The sequence below is a fragment of the Mirounga angustirostris genome, unplaced genomic scaffold (assembly GCF_029215605.1).
Source record: "Mirounga angustirostris isolate CCGP_5_RB_7025 unplaced genomic scaffold, mMirAng1.0.hap1 SCAF_14, whole genome shotgun sequence".
Classification (NCBI taxonomy): domain Eukaryota; kingdom Metazoa; phylum Chordata; class Mammalia; order Carnivora; family Phocidae; genus Mirounga; species Mirounga angustirostris.
In genome coordinates, this window is record NW_026991722.1 from 57,779,623 (window position 1) to 57,786,989 (window position 7,367).

The 7,367-nt window shown below is 42.0% G+C and overlaps 1 long non-coding RNA gene across 1 annotated transcript; it reads right to left on the reverse strand.

The window, feature by feature from the left end:
• Positions 1 to 351: 351 nt before the first annotated feature.
• LOC129046166 (uncharacterized) lies at positions 352 to 7,367 on the reverse strand. The gene is made up of 5 exons (XR_008506970.2): positions 7,103 to 7,367; positions 6,163 to 6,244; positions 5,285 to 5,361; positions 3,263 to 3,370; positions 352 to 718 (listed from the first exon to the last, which is right to left on the reverse strand). It is a non-coding gene; the product is annotated as an uncharacterized LOC129046166 (long non-coding RNA).

Below are 7,367 nucleotides of genomic sequence, written 5' to 3' on the forward strand. Positions count from 1 at the left end.
CTTCCTTCTTGACCCCCACTTGCTCCAGTGGTGAGTTATAGTAGTTAGAAAATAGGCAGAGATACACCACCTACCCATTGTGTGTGTGGATTTCTGTATTACCCTGTGGCTCTGTACTTGAGAAGGTTATACTCTACAGAAGACAGCTGAGAATACATCTACAGAGTTGACGAGAACCCTGGCCCAGATAACAATCTTCTCTGTAGCAGTTTTTGAAACATGGCCTTCAGCCTAGGCAACACTTTTCTGGAGAACTTACAATGGCACTTTATTTATTTATTTATTTATTTATTTATTTATTTATTTATTTATTCATAAAGATTTTATTTATTTATTTGACAGAGAGCAAGAGAGCACAAACAGGGGGAACAGTAGAGGGAGAGGGAAAAGCAGGCTTCCCGCTGAGCAGGGAGCACGATGTGGGGCTGGATCCCAGGACCTTGGGATCATGACCTGAGCCAAAGGCAGACGCTTAACCATCTGAGCCACCCAGGCACCCTGCAATGGTACTTTTAAAGGCAGCCCGTTCCATTCTATTTAGCTTCTCTCTTTAGGGATAGAAACAATTAAATCCTTCAAATAGTGTATTTCATTCCTTTGAAATAGTGAATAGACAATGAATTTTTATTTTCTTTATCTCTTTTTATGCTTCCATGATTATTTAGTTTTTCATTACTTGATAAATTTCCAAACTCCTTGATGATATTTGAGAAGCACCCTACAGAGAAAACAGAAATAAGTAAACATACTAAGTTGCATGGCAGAGAGGAATGGGGAATTCATGAACTCACTGAATGCTGTATCCTAGATGAAAAAATGGCATTCTGTTGGTGCAAAAAATAAGATCCTCGCATCACTGTAGAACAAAAGCAATTTGTGGAGCTATAAGACTGTCTATTCAGCACCAACTCCAAAGTAGGCTTTGATCTGGACAGCTATTAAGAAGGTTTAGTGGCTCAGGGACTTACAGTCTTTAAATATATAATGATTTTCTAATATTTACACGGTCTTTTTCAAGGGCAAACAAGACCCATTAAAGCATGAAGACTGTGTTTCACAGATTCATATATTTGTAAAATAGAGAATGGTTGCTCTATTCCATTTCAGCTTGATTCCTTGCCTTATGCTGATTCCAGGACCCCGGGATCACGACCTGAGCCGAAGGCAGACGCTTAACAGACTTAGCCACCCAGGCACCCTCTTTAACAGTCTTCTTTCCAGTTATATGTAAAAGAGTTTAACAAAATGAAAAGAGTTCATGTCTTCCCAGTGTCGGTGGACATAAAAAGGGATCAGTCTGATCCAATTTGGAGACATTCTTACCTTGAGGAATGTACATGAGTCATGGGGTGACCTTATATATAGCCTGAGCTGCCTGTTCAGGTCCAGCTCATGACTATTGTCTCATGTCATTATTTTTTTTTTTAAGATTTTATTTATTTATTTGAGAGAGAGAATGAGATAGAGAGAGAGCATGAGAGGGGGGAGGGTCAGAGGGAGAAGCAGACTCCCTGCTGAGCAGGGAGCCCAATGCGGGACTCGATCCCGGGACTCCAGGATCATGACCTGAGCCGAAGGCAGTCGCTTAACCAACTGAGCCACCCAGGCGCCCTGTCTCATGTCATTATTAATAGTGCCCCTTCATTCTCAAATATTCTATGGTCTGATTATGAACACCCTAATCATGGACGGGAGGACTGCTTCAGAATAACAACCAGTGGGTCCCTGTCCTGGGGGTGCCTAACTAGGGGCTGACAAAAGAACAGGATGGCAATGCTCTCCAGGGCCTCTTTCTGCTTTCAAATTCTCAGATCCTGTGGGGAGTATTGAAAGAGACAAATGTGAAATGGACTTATTCTAAGTAATAATACTGAGGGCCACTTGAAAAATATGATTAACATTCAGGGCTCCTGGGTGGCCCAGTTGGTTGAACGTCCGAATCTTGGTTGCGTTACAGGTCATGATCTCAGTCAGGGTCATGAGATGGGGCCCCGAGTCAGGCTCCACACTCAGCGGGGAGTCTGCTTGGGATTCTCTCTCTCCCTTTCCCTCTGCCCCTCCCCACCACTTGTGTGCACGTGTTCTCTCTCTCTCTCTAAAATAAAGGAAACCTTAAAAAAAACATGATTAACTCTCAATAATCTGCCCCAATAGGTTAATCAGGAATATGCATAACTAACATTTGTCATATTTATTCCATCGTATTAACCTCCTTAATTATACTGTTCTATTAAAATTGGTTTATATCGCCTGGTACATTTTGTCTGAGAATGAAGAGAGGTGGCCTACAATTTGCTACAGATAATTCCACATTGATAATTAAAATAGCACATGCAAATTCACCTCAACCCCCAGATTTGTGAAGCTGGGACATACATTAAAGCTTATTAGGTTCAACTCCCTAATTTTATAGATGAGGCCTCTAAGGTCCAGAAAGACTGAGCTATTTTGTCCAAGGTAACTGAACAAATCATCATGATCACAGATCATGTGACACAGAACCCACATTGTTCTATCACCTCACCGGTGAAATTTGCTTGACAGTAATTTTACATAGAAATAGTAATCAAAATGTATTTATATGCACGCTCTTTTGTAGTGTCATATTTCCTGAATTAATCAGGAAACTTATTTAATAAGTACTATGTGCTATGGAAGCTTCTATAAATCCATTGTTCTATTTTTGCTTTCCTTGTAAACCTGCTCTTATTTTATAGGGAAAGAAGAGCTCTGTAGTTGGGAAAGCAGATCAGAGAGATGAAGTGGCTACTGGCATCTTCTATTTCACATCCTATTTCTGTTTTGAAAGGTAGTAACTGTGTAGATAGAGATATAAATAACAGTTACAATAAAAGCAAACGTACACATGCTATACATTTCAGAAGCTGCATAGTGAAATCTGTAATGTTCTAAATTAAGGGGGTGGCAACATAACACATTAATTTCCCTGAATTTTTCAGAGTATACATGCTGCCGACTAGGAAAGGTAGAGAATTTTTATTAGTTTTCTCTATTTAACAATGTATTTTCCATGTGCATCAAGCTTAGGATCCCAAAATAATTTTTAAAAAATAATTTTAAAAATTTTAGCAGTTATGTTGTCAGAAGAAGGGAGCCCAAATTTCTGTGAATTTATTGAACATGTCAAAAGCTTTTATAAGGGAATACTGCTCCGTTTAATGAAAGGAAGTCTCTTAGAATCACCAACACATCCAGACTCATTTTCTCTGTGCTGGGGAAGGGATGCCATCACAACACTCACCACTAGGGGGCATCCTCCAACACATCTTAGCTGTTTCCCTATAGGAGCAGTGGATCTCAACCATGTCAGCGCAAAGCACCCCCCTTTTCTTACAACCGCCCTTCCGACCTGAAATGAGAATCATTATGTGTGTATCACTCATTATATATGTATCATACATATCTTTAAAACTCAATATAATGCTCTAATGATAATATAAAAGAGAAATAGTAAGAAAGCAATTTATAACAAAGTAATATGCATTTCCACATATAAAGCTTAGGTACAAATATACTAGAAAATACATATAAAGAAGTAGTCAGATTCTATACATAGAGGCAATTGCTAAAATGCAGACAGATAGGGGTCTGTTATAGCAATAACTCAAACACGTTGAGTGGCGTTGCCATCGATGACAAAATGACTAAAGATGAAGAAGTCATTGTAAATCTCCAAATAAAATTAAGTCAGTCTTGATTTCTATTGCAGCTGCATTCCTTTAAAAAAAAAAATCCAGTATGGGGCGCTGGGTGGCTCAGTCAGTTAAGCGTCCAACTTTTGATTTCGGCTCATGTCATGATCTCAGGGTCCTGGGATCAAGCCCTGCATTGGGCTCCACGCTGGGAGTGGAGTCTGCTTGAGATTTTCTCTCCCTCTCCTGCCCGCCTCCCCACCCCTGCTTTCTCTCTCTCTCCCCCAAAAAAAAAAAAAAAAAAAAAAATCTAGTATATACGAGAACAACCCTAAAAATTCTGCTTTATACGTGAAAGCATAGTGTTTATGTGTAAAATACTGCTATAGACCAATGTTTGTGTCCCTCTCACCCCCAAATTCATGTGACATCCTAACACCCAATGTGATGGTCTCAGGAGGTGGGGCATTTGGGAAGTGATGATTAGCTCAGCATGGTGGAGGTTTCATGGGCGGAATTAGTGCCATTATAAAGGAGACCTCAGAGGGATCTGCCATGTGAGAACACCAGACACATGTCCCCATGGGAGGACATAAGAAGATGGTAGTCTGCAGTCAGAGAGAGAGCTCTCACCTGAACTTGACCACACGGGTACCCCGGACTCAGACTTCCAGCCTCCAGAATTGTGAGAAATAAATTTCTGTTGTTTATAAGCCACCCAAACCATGGTATTCAGCTATCGCTGCCCAAACAGACTAAGACAGTTACATTCTAGACTCAGATAATGACAGTGCTTTGTTTGGTTTGGTTTTTAACCTATGTGAATGTTTCAGAAGGGCATTTGGAAGTTGGACAGCATGCGGAGCAGCTCTTCTCTGAGCATATTGTGACACCTAGCATCCCTGACCCCTCTCCTAAATTCCACAAGTGCCCCAACAACCCAACTGTCATGACAACAAAAAATACGCCAGCAAACTTCCAAAATGCCCCTAGAGGTGCTTCCACCCTCATTGAGAACCACAGGTCAAGAGCAAAAGGGCCTCCTTTCTACCCTCAGGTATATCTTCCTTTAGCTTTCAGATGAGAGGAAGATTCTCCCCTTTCCCTGCAAGACTGGCCCCAGGAGAACCCTTTGGTGGGATGTTGTCTCCAGTTCCGACTTAGAGTACATCTCTATCTCGGTCTCTACAGGTCAATCATCCAGAATTTCACACACAGCATCAGAAGGAGTTTCAAAAAGAAACAGGAGGAAATGTGAAGGAAGAGCATATGACACCTGGAGCTGTGTTAGAAATACCAACACAGGGTTTCTCAGGGTGTGGTCAGACAGTTACCTGCATTGAATGTATTTATTAAAAATACAGATTCCAGGGTTCCACCCCACACCTTTGGAATGAGATCTCTGGGGCATATGGCCCCATAGAATCTGCATTTTTAGTAGCTCACAGGTGCGATGAATGTGCTCCTGTTGTAAGAGCCCCTCAAGTCATCATCATTATCTCCACTACGCACAGCTGCCAATCTGGCCATGAGAAGGGGTCAGTGGGTCCTTGTAGGACTAGCCTGCTTCAGGTCCCACATGAAATTTGGGCAGTAACCCTGCAAGAGAAGCTGGAAGGCACCCCACATACCTCCAGGGTTGGATGCATCTGCTTCAACTTCAGGAGGGTCCCCTGACTTCAGGTTTCCTTTTTTAACCCCAATTTTCCTGAAACATACACACAGCACCCACTCTGTTAAAAATCTTCTCTTCCTACTCTTTTCAAAGAGGGTTACTTCTGATGATTTAAGCGAGGAATAATTTCATATTATAAATGCACTTTTGAGTTAAAATAAGCGGAAAAAAACTAGAAAAGAATGTCCGTAGGTTTGGACAAGTTTTGAGAGTGCAGAAATTCTGTATATAATTCTGTCTGTGCGTATGGCGCAGTAAGGGAAGTGTAGTCCCATGTCATATATATTTTTTTCTACTATGTGTCAAACAAGGTAAAAAAAAATCTGTTTCTCTTTATATAACTGTATAGACACAGACTAAGTTTTCTAACTTTTGCTCCAAGTTGGGTGTGCTCACATTTCAAAGAGTATTGATTATTCCACTGGTATTAAATAGATGATGGTGATGATAGTGATAATTATACCTTACCTAAGGACACAGAGTATGCTAACTAGTGCCTTAGGCAGGATTTGGACCCAGATTACGTGGTGTGGAAGCCTCAGCTCTTGTCACTATACCACACTGGATACAGCCATACCGAATTACCTATTATACCAATGCTGCTGCATGCAGTTCCCTAGGCCCGTACTTAGGCCTCTGCAAAAGAATGAGAAAATCGGAAACTTCGTATGTAGTGCAAGCGTTTATAACACAGGGTTTACAATGCAATGAATTGGTTATAGAGTGGGAGGTATTGAGAGCCAAACAGGGGACAGTGAAGTAATCCAGAGATCTGCAACCACAAGAAGCCACTAGGACCCTTGACCAAGAGGCAACAGGAGGAGGGGAAGTTACCAGAGGCTTCAGGTCGTCCAGTGAAAGCAGGAACCCCAATAAGCCAGTCCACAAAGGAAACTGGGCCACTCTGAAGAAGTCACTTGAGGCAGACAGAGAAGGTAATAAATAAACCTGGTTTCTCCCTTGCTGTTAAGACTTCAATCTCTACCTGCCAAACCCAATCAGCAAACCTAGGAACCTGGAAAACCAACCCTCATCAGTTGCTCCCCCCTCTGTGCAGAGCAGTCAGGCAAGGACTGGGTCTGAGAGCAGACAGATCCAAAGAGGCACACCCACATGGGATTTTGTTGTTGTTTTCCAGAAGAAAGCACCTTAAGCCTCCTTTAAATAGTAACTCCCAACACCTTTAGACTAACTTAATGGGGCAACAAAATTAAAAAAAAAAAATCACATGTGACTTTAAAAACATCTATCATGCAAGCAGATATATTTTTATACCTGTGACTCACTGAATATTAGAAAAAGAAAGCATTATCGAACGCCTCCTTGCCAAGGACCAGCAGAAACAATTGCCAGAGTATGATTTTTGCTTGACTTTTTACCTGAGGGAAAGGGAAGCTGGCTACAAATAGTATGGTCATCTGGCTAGTACTTTTGGAAGGCTAATTTACCGGAACATTTTCAGGTGGCCTTGTGCGTGATTATATATAGTATGAGCAGCTGGCCAGCTTGTGCTAGAAGTCCCGGACATAATTCTTCAGAAATGTAGGGTACTGGAGACTTCTGGGTAATGGAGGAAGTTCTATATGAAGGTCCTGGCCCCTGAGTTACAGTGGGTTGTGCTCCAGGACTGACCCGGCTGCCACTTTCTGATTAACTGACTCCAACTGAGAGTTGGAGCGCCCTCTAGGGGAGAGCTCGGCACCCCCCTCTCCACCCCCCACCGTGGCTGGGCACTAACCCCCCACCCCTTCCCTTCTGCAGTGTTGTTACTTACCAGTGTCCTTTTTCTTCAAATACTCCATGAAATACAGCTGTGGTCTTACTAGATATTGCATCAAAGGAGATTCAGTACAGATTATATTCTGAGTGTGCTGTTACACAGAGGATTGCAGATAAATGACTCACAGAAAACATGAACAGCAGCAGAGAGGACGGGGTCCCAGTGCCCTCAGAGCTCAGCCACAGAAGATGGCCCAGTATCACTGCCAGCATCTAAGGAGAAGCAGACAGGATGTCTTTTGGGAGTATGATTCTCCTGA